Source organism: Mercenaria mercenaria, chromosome 2, assembly GCF_021730395.1.
Source record: "Mercenaria mercenaria strain notata chromosome 2, MADL_Memer_1, whole genome shotgun sequence".
In the NCBI taxonomy this organism is placed as follows: Eukaryota; Metazoa; Mollusca; class Bivalvia; order Venerida; family Veneridae; genus Mercenaria; species Mercenaria mercenaria.
The window spans coordinates 32,053,386-32,069,208 of NC_069362.1; positions in this window are offsets into that span (position 1 = coordinate 32,053,386).

A 15,823-nucleotide genomic window follows, 5' to 3' on the forward strand; every position below is an offset into this window, starting at 1 on the left:
CTGTAGTGATATAAAATACTTTTAGTAGTATTATATATATATACATGTATATTGAGTGTCTATGTTTTAAATGTGTGTTATGTAATTGTAAAGCGCAATAGAATATTTTATAATTTTTGCGCTATATAAATGCTATGTATTTGTATTTAGAGTGTCGTGGATCAGGAAAACGTTTTAAACTATATTGCAGGAATCATGGCATTGAATGGTTATTCAATTTCTGGAGACGTTTACGCGTGGACGGCAGTATTCATATTGCCCTTTAACTCGGCACTGAACCCTGTTTTGTATACACTTTCTGCCATTATTGGTAAAAAGGTAAGTATATAGTTGCCAGTTTCGAATTTAACCTCTCAGCATTACCGCTAAATTACAAATGATGCACCTAATAAATCAAAGGATGAATGCACATACACGCTCACGTGCACGCCCGTACGCAGGCACGCTAGCGCGCGCAGACCAACACTAGCTACAGATGTAATATATCTACATATAGTTTACATACTAATATTCCCACGGCTTACTTATCCTTCATTCACGCTTTTGTCCACTAAAGAGAGCAACTATAAATTATTGCTTTTGTCTCTAGAATTATTGTTTATTAAACAACACTACCACTTGACATTTGTTGGCTCACAAGCTTATATGAAGGTATTAATATCTTGAAAGCTCCATAGTTTTAAGTATTTTGGCACTCCTTGATATATTTGATTATTCTTAAAACTCTTATAATGCTACTTGTACGGGACATCCTATGTCGATAACACATTTATGTGGCGTATTTATTTAAAAACTATTGTTTGTTTAGCCCAAGAGTGGCAAACTCCTAGTGCAACTGTCTGTCTGTCAGTCTGTCTGTCTGAAAAAAAGTCATGAAGGTCTGTAGAATCTAATGGACCTAAAGAAAAATGCTGCACATTTTTATTAAAAAAAAAACAGCTTCAAAACAAGAACATTCTAAGGCGGAAATTCTAAAACATCGAGAACTTAAAGGATCATATTTAACACGTGTGGGATTTTTGTAATTTATTAAAGGAATAGTTTCTCAGGATGGGTTGTTTTTGATTTCTCAGTTTTGTCTTTGATTAGTGTTTAAAGTTTATGATACATATCATAAACAATATTTCATATTTAACTAAATTCTTCACTTATTCGTTCGTGGTAAAGGAGAAGAAAATGTATTTAGCTTTTGATTCAAAGAAGAATCTTTTTTGAGAAGGGGTGTAAGTAAGTAAAATATTATACAGTTTAACGGCTTTTAGAGTAAAGTTCAAGTAAAAATCCAGCTGAAATAGATGAGTGTGTAAAAAGGGTTGAGGAAACGTTAGCTTTTAAACCAGTATACCAAACTCTTCCTGTTACCAATACGAAATAATAACTTTCCAAAAATGACTTTTCTTATTTTGACTGGGGCAGTCTTTTTAAGATAAGTCAAACGGCACGCAGGAGTTGCTTCCCTTCAGCTTCAGAAATTTCTACCTATAGGTAGGGGAGATCACTGCGTAGAAGATTGAAGAAAAGAACTATTATTTTATACGTCCGATTTCTTTATTTCTGAAGCATCAACTTCAAATACTTATGCGGCATTATCGATAATTTAACACATTTAAATGCATAACTTTATAAAACAGTCACAAAAACACACTATGTGCAGTAAGATGCCATTTTAGTATGATTCTCAATGAATTAGCAGTGATAGCAGTGATTACACGTATGAACGTTGTGTCTAATTTCAGAGTTTTAACCCAAGCGTTGAAGAACAGAGTAGAACTGAAGTCCAGAAAGGTAACGCAAAATAATACAAACCAGTTTAGATATTCCTGAAATGACATATCGGAAAATATCATATAAGTGCACTATAATGTTTCGTGTCTTTGTGACGCACATATTAATGACAAATGTTTCTCACCTTTATAACGTGCGTAGTATTTTAATTATTCTTGAGTTTGTTTTCTTGGCCTACAAAAAACTTTCATTCAGATTATTTACTGCGTTCGAAAAATTGAGAAACGTTTAAGTTGTAAGTCTCAGTGTTTCATAAATTTTAGACCTTTTAAGGACCAACAAACCATGTGGTCTGTCTTGTTCAGATGGGCAATAAAGTTTACCTTGGCTTTTTCAAATTGTGTATATGAGAGCTATTCATGTAATTTAGAATTCCTCAATATTCATCATGGTGAAAGTGAAAGCAAACTAAGAAGGATTTAAACATTTTTGACTGTCTGCAAAGTGAGTATGAGTTATTGAGTACTTCGCAGTCAGTCGATACTGTAAATAATTAATGTCATATTTAGTGTATGAAAATAATGTATAACACAGTTATCTAGAAGGTTTTGTATATTTAGTTACAATATCTCCTATGTGTAGATATTAAGACTTGCACCCGATGTCAAATATATTTTCCTGATGGTGTTAAAGTTATCATAAACAGTAGTTTTAGCAAAGCTGTACATAGTTTATAGTGACGCTGCTTAATAATAGTAAGCTGTTTTCAGTTTTGCTGAACTTGGTCTGTATTTTAAATTCAACACAAAATGCCGCTTGCTTTTTCTAATCTGTACAAGCTGCCACGTCTGTACTTGAAATTCAATGCAAACTGCCACTTGCTTTCCACAGCTGTCATTTAATAATTCTGTGATTAAGGACAAAATGGATAACTCGGTTTTAATTAATCTGTTAATGACAGCTGAATTGAAATTATTTTATACCATATATATTGAATTGATTCCATGATCCCAAATAAACCAGAATTTATGACAAGATCGACTCTGCTATTGTTTGTCTCCTGGTTGCGGCTATGCTTCGAAAGGATATCCTTATAAATCTGCTTTATTATGTAAAAGAAGTTTTAAAACAATACCTCAAGATAAAACATTTTTAAACTCATAACTTAGCAGCATGATATAATATTTAAAAGCAATTATCTGTCATAAAAAGAAATTTGTTGAAATAAACATCATTCAAAAAAAACTTCAAGATTAACAAAAGTAAACCAACGAAGAAATTGGAGTAAGGAATATATCTGTATTAGGGTTACTTTGCCAAATTTTCAACAAAGCGGTTTGGAACCTGGGAAAATCTTGTTAGCTGAAAGTTTACGTCAACTACTTATTACATATAATTCTGTTTTCGGAAAAAGAACAAAATACATCAGATAAGTGTTTAGAAGTTTCTCCTTTAAATCGATTATCCTGCTTTATGGTTCATAGCTATCTTAGAGGAGTGTGCTGGCGTTAAATTTATTGTCCTTTGAACAAAGGTAATATATATTCAAAGGACAATAGATATATATATATTCTGAGTTTTGTGGCCCTGATGGAAATGCGCAATAAAACCTTCTTTCATTGACATTTCAAACGCAGAAATAATATTTATTCTGCTGTAATGCTGCAATCACGTTACTTTACATATGTTTCAAAGATAAAAGAACGCTGACTTTTAAACGGTTTCATTTTTACTGGTCTGTGTATTGTATATTTAAGCACGCAAATGTATTGTATCATGTGAGTGTTTAATGCAATACAACATTTCATACTATACAATCATTTAAATTGTAGAAATTGGTTCAGCAATTCTGAGGTTCAAGGAATTCAGTCGACGAGTTCGAATGAAAGGAGAAACTGCTCCTGTCGGCAAAACTAAAAGCATACACGATGTAATGAAAGAAGATAAATACATGTCTGTTACAACTGTTGCTGCAATTTCTAATCAACTTGCCAACTACCTTCGTCTATTACACGAGTCATCAGTCGGTATTGAGCAACTTTCAGAAACAAACACCTACGTTAGATACAATAAGAAAAAGGTAATTGTTGCGACATTTGCAGTTTACAGCAATAAAGCGTATTTTCAGTTATAAAAGTGTTTTGGAACGTTTATTTTTTAAATTATTGTTATAATTATCTTAGAGAAGAAATGTTTTATTTATGTGTGAATGCCCGCATAAGATTTGTTCGTAATTAACACGCTAGTATGTATGACGCAAGATATATCGCGTATGCCTCTACTTAATATTATATCATATAGGGCGATAAAATAGTTCAATGTTCCAACATATTTGATTTTGTCGGAAGTAATTTGCAGGAAATTTAAGGAATTTCCTTATATTTAATGTAGGAATTTAGCCTACTACTTACGCCCGATTATATAAGTTATAGTGGAGGCGAAGGGAATCACCTTCACAGTCGTAATGAAAATTGGTCAGGATGTATTTTTTTTTTTTTTTAAATAAAACCTAGGATTACTTTGGAGCTTGGTTATCAGGGGTCAAAAATAAAGTCTCTCGGTCGTCATAGAAAAATCTTTTAAACATCAAACTTTCTTTTTTATCTTCATTTGCCTTTGTAAGGGCCTACTTTTAAAGTGTGTTTCCTGCGTTAATAAAAACAGAACCTTGTGAACACCTTAAAGGTCACTTTAAAGGCACCGGCCTCCAGATCGTTTGACAACAAAAAAAAGAAGATTTTTTTAGATTTCTGGAAATTAATGTTATATTTCTTAAGAATGCTTTGAAATTTAATTACTGACAGACTATATTTTAAGGAAAACATAAGAAGTAGTTGTTTCCGCTACTTTTTACAATGGAAATCGAAAAGCGTTTGTAACGCTTTACTTTAGGTAAACTGCTTTGATTATAAATATCTATATTTAAACTCACATTGAACACTAAATCCTCCATAGCGTTTTGGTAACGACAACGGGAAACTTCTCTATTGCCGCGGTGGTCCTCGTTCGATTCCGGACGCGGTGATCTTGATTTCTTGATTTGGAATTTTAAATTAGTTTAGAAACCAAAACGCATATTCTAATGTTCATAATATGACCAAACTTCAATATCCAATTTCTGGAGGTCAGTGCCTTTAACACTAAATCTTTGTAAAAATGATTACCAGTACAAAATCTAGCCAAGGATAACACTTGCGGTGAAAGTCTATTTCACTACGTCAGATCGTAGAATGTTTTTCTTTAAACTCTTAAAGACAACAATTTTTATCTGATCTTCGTAAACATTGTCAGAATATCATGCCCTATGACATTCATGTCAAGTTTGAAAATGTGTCATGTTAGAGTCAAAAGCCAGATCGCTTTGTCAAATAATAAAATAAAACGTTTTAAGAGTTCAGAAGCCACACATTATATTTGATATTCATAGAAATTTACAGAATGTTTGTGTCTATAAATCTATGTCAAGTGGCAACTGGGTTATCTAAGGGCAAAACTACATCCAGAGGTCATTCGCTACATGATCTTCATGCGACTTGGAACTGTTCAAAATATGGAATTACTTGGTTAATTATCTACTTGATTTATATGATGAGAATAAAATTTTGGCCAAATAAGATATTAAATTATCCGGGTTTAGAACTAGGCCTTTAGGGCCTATAAAGCGGTAAAGGATTTCTATTATACAATGTAAACCGATTGTCTGAAGCACGTACCATACTTTGTTTAAATGCCTCGATGATTAATCCACACTGGTTTTCATATTATACCGTACATTTTCTTTTATTTTAATATTGGAGGATCTTGAATGCAGAAAAAAAGCAGATGCCGTTTTTACCTTGTTTCCAGACGTTGATTTATGGGATATAAGACCTAAAATTCTTTCAATAGGACCCTGTTACAAGACGGCTGACCCGTAATTATAAGAAATCTATAGGTCCAATGTCATATTGTTATGCATCCTTTCCAAATATCACCACATTTTTACAATTAAGGGCATTGTTGATGTTAAAAGCTATTTTACGCGATCATTTTTCTCCTGTTATTTCATTGAAAATAATATTACGAGAAACGCGAGTTTCTTTGTCATGTGATTTATCTGAAGGTTATCTGATTTGTTTGTTTCTTGTAGGATAAAACACCAATTATAGTCCTTGATACAAAAATGTCACTTATCACAGATGAACGACAGAAACAAGATAATATGAAACAGTTTGGAATACTTCTTCGAAAGATGATAACAAGTTGTAATAGGACAGGACAGAACTGAACTGAAAACGAGAATGAATTAGTGAAGCATAACAACATTTGTTTACCTAGAAAACGTGTAACACATCTAATGGAAAGTAACAGCAGCATTCATGAGGTGACCAGACATAACCGTTTTGAAAAATATCTAAATTGGGTCATTTCTGAGTTATACATAGGCCATTATTTATAATCTTCTGTCGGTACAGTGATACAGAAAAACATGTGACATCATTAAAAGTGAAGTTCAAATGACAGTTGCAATTCTGAAAATTCCCCTTAATTTGCAGACGATTAATTTTCGATTTTAGTGATAAAATGATGCATTCTAGTTTTTTCATCATCGGCATTCTCGCTCTTAAAATTAGATAAAGTGTATCACTTAATTAGACCAAAAGCAGCAGTTGATACCGTAAATGTGAAAATTGAGGACTTTTTGAGATATTGCAGAGTACACGAAAGTGAAGCAAGTTGTACTCTGTTCAAATAGTCGAATTTTTTTTATCAACATTTTATAGGCCTTATTTAAAGTACTGTTCTTAATCAAATAATATATGTAATATGCCCATTCAGAAAATGTATCGATCATGCAGTATGTTTAAACAATTGTACAAGGTACAAAATTTGCATTGTGTTTAATTGTTACTGTTATACGAATTTAAACTAGTGGGATAGAATGTGTAAATTATTCACTTTGTAAATGAAATAAGACAAAACACATTTTGAACAATTAAAAATGTGTTTTATTTTATTTTATTAATAATTGAGCACTTTACACATTCTGTCACACCAGTTGTGTTTGTTGTCTTTGTTATTGTTGTCCATGATGTTCAAAGCTGTTGTTTTTTGTTATTGCTGTTGTCAATAATATTGTCTAAGGAACCTCTTCGATTGTATGTATTTTGATGGTGTTGTTTTTGCCGTTGACATTTATATTTATTGCGTTTGATGTTTTAATATTTATAACGTTATGCACATGCCTGACGTTGTTAATGGACGTAAAGATGTTTACTTTTTACCTGATGTCTGAGATATAATAGAAAGTGTGGACAAAGTGGTAAACGCGTGTTTTGTTTATCAATCAGTCCAACATGTGCTAATCTCGTTTTTCTCATTGGAAAATTAATTAAAACTTCTTTCAAGCTATTCCAGTTTCATATTTGTTGTGTAAATTGAAGTATTACCCGCTTGTATTGATTTAGAAGAGGCATCCTCATGAAATTCTCTTCAATACAATGATGTTAAGTTAATACACGGTTCTGGTGAGCCTGCTGACCAGAATGACACACCTAGTACCCGAGAGACATTGTGAAACTAAGTGTTTCATTATGACCAGACCGCACACCAAAGCCGATTAGTCATATGTTTACGTGCTGACGCTGGAGTGTATAAAATGTTTGGCACATTGCGCAAGTATGAGTAAGTCAGCTGGCATATTGTATTTATTTTTAAATTGTAAACGTAGTTGCTGTTTATACTGATAGTAAGGTATATATAATGTAAGTGTGAGATGCCTTTAAAATTGTTAAAAAAAGTATGTATACGAGAATCTCGAGGACTGTTTTCATAGTGTTGTGTCATATTTGGTGAGTTTTGATTTTGTTGTCAGTGTTCTTATATCCAAATTTGTTGGTGCCAGATATGTTTGATTGTCGTGGATTATCTTTGTTGGCGTTGTCGTTTATAAACATAGATGTTGTTATGTTGCGATTCTTGTTGTTTTTGGTATTGTGGTGATCGTCATTTTCGTTATAGGCATTCTCTCACTTAAAATTAAACAAGGCGAAACTCTTATTGAGCTGATATATACCGTATATGTAAAATACATACGCAAGAAATTGGGGATTTACTGAGATATTCCAGAGTGCACGAAAATGATGCAAGTTGTATTCTGTTCGAATATTCTATTGTTTAAGTGTTACTCATATAAGGGTTTAAACTGGTGTAATAAAATGTGTAAAGTGCTCATTTTGTAATTACATATTAAAAGGGGCGTTTTATTGTATTGTTTTAAAATGAGCACTTTACACATTCTGTCACAACAGCTGTGTTTGTTGTTTTTGTTATTGTCGTCCATGATGTTCGTAGCTGTTTTGTTTTGTTTTTGCTGTTGTCAATTCTATTATCAGTAACCTCGTCGATTGTATGTATTTTGATGGTGTCGTTTTTGCCGTTGACATTTATATTGATTGCGTATGATATGTTAACATTTATAACGTTATGTACATACCTGACGTTGTTAATGGACGTAAAGATATTTACTTTTTACCTGAGGTCTGAGATATAATAGAAAGTGTGGACTCAGTAGTTGAACGCGTGTTTTGTTTATTAATCAGTCAAACATGTGCTAATCTCGTTTTTCTCATTGGAAAATTAATTAAAACTTCTTTAAAGCTTCCCTAGTTTCATAGTTTCGATTTTGAAGAGGCATCCTCCTGAACTTACTTTTCAATACAATGATGTTAATACCCGGTCACCAGAATGGCACACCCAGTGCCCGAGAGTCATTGTGAAACTAACTGTTTCATTGTGACCAGACGGCATTTTTTAAAAAATAAATTGTAAACGTAGATCTATATTTGTTACTGTTTATACTGATAGTAAGATATATAATGAAAGTTTGAAAAGAAGCCTTCAAACGCCTTGTTAAAAAGTATGTATACGTGAAGCTTGAGGACTGTTTTCTTAGTGTTGTGTCATATTTTATGAGGTTTGATCTTGTTGTCAGTCTTCTTATATCCATTTTTGTTGTTGCCATTTATGTTTGATTGCTGTGGATTATCTTTGTTAGTGTTGTCGTTTATAAACATGTAGATGTTATTATGTTGTGATTCATGTTGTTGTTGGTATTGTGGTGATCTTCAATGTAGAATTTATTGATATATATATTTGGTGCGGCGGTATGTCCTTTATTTCATAACTTAACAACATGGACGTAACAGCTGATAGATCCGGGCTTTATATGGACATTTTCAAACTATACTACACAAGATAAGATAAGATAAGATATTGTTTATTATTGTGATATGTGCATGAATAAAACATAATTAGATAGAATATAATTGAAAATATGACACTCGGCCCATATGTCGCCAAGATTATCAAGTAATTATATACAAAATTCGTAAATAGTTCATATTATATACATAGGTTAATTATAAAGTACAGTACAGCAATAGATTTCTTGTTTAATTAACTCTTTTGTTTCGATGTTTTCGAAATTTTATTTGTGAAATTTTTAAGTGTACAAACATTTTCTCCAAGCATCACTTTATTAAAAATGATAGATGTATTTCTAAAAGTCATTAAAAAAAAACAATTACTAACCTTTACCACCACTTTTAAGGACCTTTCTTACATCAATGGCTCTGATTGCTTTAACAAATATCAGGTTTTGAAAAACTATATAAACATAGTTATGTTTTATTTTAATACGTACCTATTTTCTCAGAGAAAATCATATTGAAATTTAATTAAAGCTGTCAGAACTCGTTTCATATTAGATTGTTTTTGAAGATTTAAATTAGCGTATAACAGCTATCGTGTTGTATTTTAGTAAACATTTTAAGACTTAAAACTATACCAGATATATAAAACTTTTGATCATCTTTAAAGTAGTTTATCTAAACATTACCTTGGTCCCTGGATTAGATTATATTGGATATATTTTATTTTCTATTAATGTTCTCATTGTTGTCAGTGTTGTTGTAAGTGTCATTACAATTGTTGTAGTTTGTTATATAGTTGGGTACAAAAGGTGCCCTGATGTCTTTAGACATGAAGTTATGATGCTTTTGGATCAAATGATAGTATGTAAGTTTAAGAATGGTGTTATGCAGTTCTAACGTTTTAGCTTTATGGGAACAACTACTGCCTCAAAAACTAATTATTTTCCCCTCGCTGAAGGCTAATGGTATGGTAATGGTCTTCATATATCTGTTCGTGCGTTGGTTGCCCGTCATGCTGTTTTGTTTAAACACATTCTATGAATTATGCGATACGTCCTCACAGAAATACATACGAATACGCCTTCTAACATGAACGCATGAAAATCCCAGTTGGCTTTCCAGCCAATTTTTCAAGGACATGTGGATAGAACAATATATGTTATGTGCAAACAAGCCAGTATGCTTTCATACAAGTGTGTCTGTGGTAAGGCCTGTTAAACGCTGCACTTTATGGACTTATGAAACCTAGATTGTAGAAATTCCAAGGGCCATACATTCTGTAAATGCTTCACAAAACTGATGGAAAAAATACATATTTGACTACTTCAAGGGTCGTAACTCCCGTTAAGTAATGTGATTTTGTTGAGTATTCAACAAGTCAAAGATCTGGTAGACAGAATTCCATGATAAGTTTACAAAGATTGCTCTAGGAATGTTTCTCCAGTATGTTAACAATGTAAAATGTAACAGTTTTGATTGTTTCTGGGGTAAAATCTATTACTTTTCTATCACCGTGACTATCTCTCCCTTTATTATATACCTATATAAATTCTTTTAAAAATCGGCTTGAATGTCACAAGTAAATATGGACAGGCAGAAAAAAACCCGTATTGTATCTTTTGTATTGTATGTTGCCGGACTACTTTCATACATATTCATGACCTGACACAGTTCTATAAATAACGCACATGAAAACTTCACTAAGTTCTATGTTAACATCGATAAACATTGAAGATTTCGTTCAATAACAAAACAACAAACAAAATGATGGAGGTGTATATATATATATATGTGTGTGTGTCAGGACATGAGATTTTTGGCCTAAATGCGATTTTGGTCGAAAATGGGTTTTTCAGCTAATCTGACAGATTGTCATGTTCAAAGTAAAAATTTGCAATTTGACAATAGAAATCAGCCATTGTTATGGAGAAATTACCGCTTTTCGGACACCATATTTTCGTCTAACTGAATCAAAATAGAGGCAGAATATCTTAATGCAAACTCCTTCTTAAAATAATATGAAAAGAAAATACATAATGAAATATCAAACACAACATGCAGTTTATTAAATTTATTTCTTTCTGTTTTTTTCTTTCATATTAACACAAATTATTTCCCCCTAAAAATCGTTTCCATGGCAACACAGTTGTTAAATCCAATTCAATAGTTCCTTGATAAATCAAGCCAAAATTAGCATCTAGAAAGTGAAGTTAATATACCGTCAACATTTTCTAGTGTACAGACAGAGTTTAAAGATAACAGGTTTTTTTTTTTTTGCAAAAATCTTATGGCTTTCTTTTGTACAACAATAGATTTACTGGATATCGAGTTAGATAACATGACAAAACTAGGACATTAACCTTGTTGTTAGAACACTTGACTCATTGGCATATTTCTTTGTAACTGTTAGACAGAAAATCAGGCAAAAAGATATGGTTATTAGAAATATTACAAACTGATTTTGCTTAAAGTAGTAGTACAAATGTCATACTGATCAGTGACTCGTTACCATGGCAACCATGATGTATTTTCTTACAAAAATTACCATTTCTATCAAGTTCTTGAAATAATTGAATATTTTAAAGTGTTTTTCAAAATACTATTTACATCGAAAGCTGTCTACTTTCAAATTCAAAAAGAAAACCTCATTTCATGTAAACTGATGTGACACTCTTTGGGATATACATAATTTTCTGATACACACGACACAGTTACAACTCTTGCCAGTTTAAGGCAGATTCATATGATAACATAATGCTTTGTTGATGCAGTTATTACTTAGAAAAGAATATGACCTTACATTAATTTTTTAATAGAACATATAAACATGAAAGATGTTTTACAATAATTTATAGTCAGATTAATGGCAACAATGCACTATTTTCTTATAAAAATAAAAGTAGCATTTATTGTCAAATTTCTTGAAAATGTATGATTATTTAAATTAAAAAGAGCACTCAAGATATTATGCAAGGAGTAAAGTTTAAAACATATTCTGTATTGTTTAACAATTAAGACAGTTTTACTCTAACCATTTCGATGTTGTTCTGGCAACAAAACATACTTTTACCAAACATTTCTCACAGTTTAACTTGACAGTTCAGTTAGTTTTACTTTTCTCTTGACTCTCATTTGTAGTTTGAATCATCTTGGTGAACTTTTGCAGAAAACATGACCTTATTTTGTGCACTTCTGTGACAGTTGCACTTTATTCTATTGGCATTCTTTCAACTGGATGGTAAGCAAATATATTAGTTCCTTGGGTTTCATTTCCTTTCACAAATTCATAAAGAATTTCATTTTTCTGGCTGGAAATTCTTTCTTCCTTCAGCCATTCTGCAAAACAAAAATACATTAGTATTAGTAACTTTAAGTAGATAGTTACAGAATAGAATACTGTGAAGCATTTTTTAAAAATAGAAGTGTCTTTATGTGTAATCTACATAAAAGCATGACTAATAAGTGTCCATCCATCCATCAATCTCATAATTTTGAAGAATACAAAAGCTAGCTAATCTTCTGACATACTAGACATACACTTAAAATAATTAATTCATTCAGTCTAACTAAATGAATACTCAAATACTGCAACAGTTTTTTGGGAAAAAACATGTTTAATGATATTCAATCATTATGCATATTTCCCCACTCTCCTCTTAATATGCTAGATATGTTTGTTGAATGAATCTATTAGTAATGATTTCTTTCAAAATGCTATTTTTACAATCAGGTCATTTATGTATATGATATTTTAAGATGTATTTAACTTACTTGTACTTATTTTAAGAGGATTTTTTTATTTTTTGTATATATTTTTAAGATGTATTTTTTATCTTTCTTACAATAGAAAAACTGAAAAAAATGCAGAAAATTACAAACCCACAAACTCTTCCAACATGTGGTATGCAGGCATGCCTTGAGAATTCTTTTTCTGTTTAAGGTCATAGCAATATGCCAGATGTTTCTCAGTAGTTGATCAAAAGTTGATCTGTAAAATCAAAAATACTTTTAGAAAAACTGAAATGTGAGATAAAGATGACCTAGCTAGTTACCTTAGTACATAGAACACAGAGATTTTATATTTAGAGTGTAATATGTTTTCAATAAAAAGCATGACTTTCTTAACAAAATGTCTTTAAAGTTTAAAATATATTCATTTAATGTGTAGATTGTAAAGAACATTATGTAGAGGTAAGGAATCCAACAATCATGGTCAAGTGACCTGAATGCAAATTTACATGAAAAGCTATTGAGCATCTGTCTTATACAAAATAAAAACAAACCACTATTCTTTGTACTTTTATTATTAAAGTGAGTTTGACATGAATAAGAAATAATTTATTTAAACTGACAAAAGATGTGATACAACTGTTCCTGTAAGTCACTACATAAATATGGATAAGGCTGTGACTTTTGACATACTGGTCTTTCATATTGATACACTGATCAGCAGCAAGAGTGAAAACTGTTATGGAAGAAAGTTAGCTTCCTGAATGCCCCCTCCCCCACTTCCCCCATTATTTGGAGAATATCGGCAGGGTTAATTTACAGATAAAAGAAACAGGGGAGGGGGAGAGGGGGTGTATTTAATTTATGTAGTGTGGAAGCAGTTCTCAAGCTGGGGAAGGGTGTATTTCATATGACAAAGGGAGTGAAAGAGAAGGGAGGAATTTTAAGGAGGTTGATGGGGAGGGGGTAATTTGAGGTAACCCAGTTGTGGAATGGAGAAGGGGGTAAAATGTTTCCGGGAGTGGGGGGGGGGGGGGGGGGGGGGGGGGTAATTTTCTTTTTTGAAAAACTCCGGGTGTTCTGACTGACATAACTTAACTGACGCTGTTTTAATTTTCTGATTATTTCCCATTACCATCAGAAGTGCGTAACAGCATTATAAACATCTCTGAGCTGAATATTTTAGCTAGAAGTAATGTCCAGTTGACAATTCCGGGATATTTTTAAAGAAAAAAAAACGGTCGATATGGATTTAATGATAATGGCAATGTGTGACCATGATGGTAAGCAAGTGTTCAAAGTTTCAAAGCCATATATCAAACAGTTATGACACAATATGGAATGGTATGCGAAACTCAACTAATTTTTATGTCAAAAAGGACCATAACTGAGCTAAAGTCCTTGTCCTAGTTATGTAGTCTTGCCTACATATGTAGACTATGGTGGTAAATAAGTGGTTAAAGTTTCAAAGCCATATGACAAACAGGTTAGGCAAAATATGGACTGGTATGAAAAACTTAACTGATTTCCAAGTCCAAAAAGGGCCACCATTCAGCCAAAATAGCCAACAGAGTTATGTACTCTTGCCTACAGATGGAAATCATGACGATGAAAAAGTGTTCAACGTTTCAAAGCCACATGTCAAATAGTTTTGACAAAACGTGGACTAGTACGGAAACTAAACCAATTTCCAAGTCCAAAAAGGACCATAATTCAGCCAAAATAGTTGACAGAGTTAGTACTCTTGCCTACGGATGGAAATCATGATGTTAAGGTATTAGATCACTAATAGAGAACCTCCTTTTTGAAGAGTATTCAATTCCTACCATAAATCTACTTTTAATGCAATTCTTAGGGGTGCGTAGGTTCAAGCCCTAGTGGGACCAATTTTTTTTTTCTTATTTTCCTTTTTTTCTAGTAACTTTTTACTTCTTTCAAGACTTATTATTGATTTCTTGTATAAAAATGGAAAAAGATGAATCTTATAAGCGATTTCTTGGTGTTAAAAGTGAATTTACTACTTAAACAGAAGGGGTAGAGTTACACATCTTTAAAAATATTGAGTTACATGCGGTGAAAGTTCTCTGTTTTGCTTTCACTCTTAGATTATATATTGTGGAAGAAATTTAGGTAGGTTTTACGTCTACCCTAAGGTTATTTTTAAATGCAGTAAGCAAAATTAAAAACAGAAACACAGCATTCGAACTTATTTTTTCAATGTTGAAGTATGAATTCTGTCTTATTAAATCCGTTTACTTGAGGCACCATAGAAAAACTGATACTGACATTTTTATTTTGTGTTTTAAAATTGTTTACCAATAGTTTGATGTTTCTTTTATTAAAATTAATGTTAAAATGAGTTCTCTGCAAACGTTTTGGATAGTGGCCACCACTTTGAAATTTGTCTCTACTTGAGCTTGAGGAGATACCATAAGTTATACAAAATTTATAAAAAGCGGCACGGTAAAAGTTGTTTAAAAATTGCAAAATAATGCAAAACACGGTTACCTTTCAGAATATACCAAGCAAAGGCCATTTTGAAAACATTACTATTAGTGATATAATACCTTAAACAACTGTTCAAACTTTCAAAGCCACATTTCAAATCATTTTGACAAAACAGGGACTTTTACAAAAATTGTACCAATTTCAATGTCCAAAAAGGCCAATAATTCGGCCAAAGTAGTTAACAGAGTTATGTACTCTTGTCTACAGATAGGAACTGTTATTATAAATGAACAAGTGATAAAAGTTTCAAAGCCATATGTCAAACATGAAAAACTTAACCAAGAGTTCTAAGTTAAACATTTTAGAGGCCATAATTCAGCCAAAAGTCCTTGATGGAGTTATGTACTCTTGCCTAAAACTGGACATGGTGATGGTACACAAGTGTTGAAAGTTTCAAAGCTTTATCACAAAAGACTTTGTTAAAATGTGGACTTGTACGGAAAACTTTACCAAGGTTTGACGCCGACGGTGAGTAGGATAGCTCTACTTATTCTTCGAATAGTCGAGCTTAAAGGGTCATTATAACAGTAGCTAGTTCTGGGATTTTGTATTCGGCTCTCGTGTATTTTGTAATGTCGGATGACACTCGGCGCTTGCGCGCTTCGAGAAATCCGATCTGGCAAAACTCCACTCGAGCCGACCAAAGCATCCAATACCGAGCTACTATT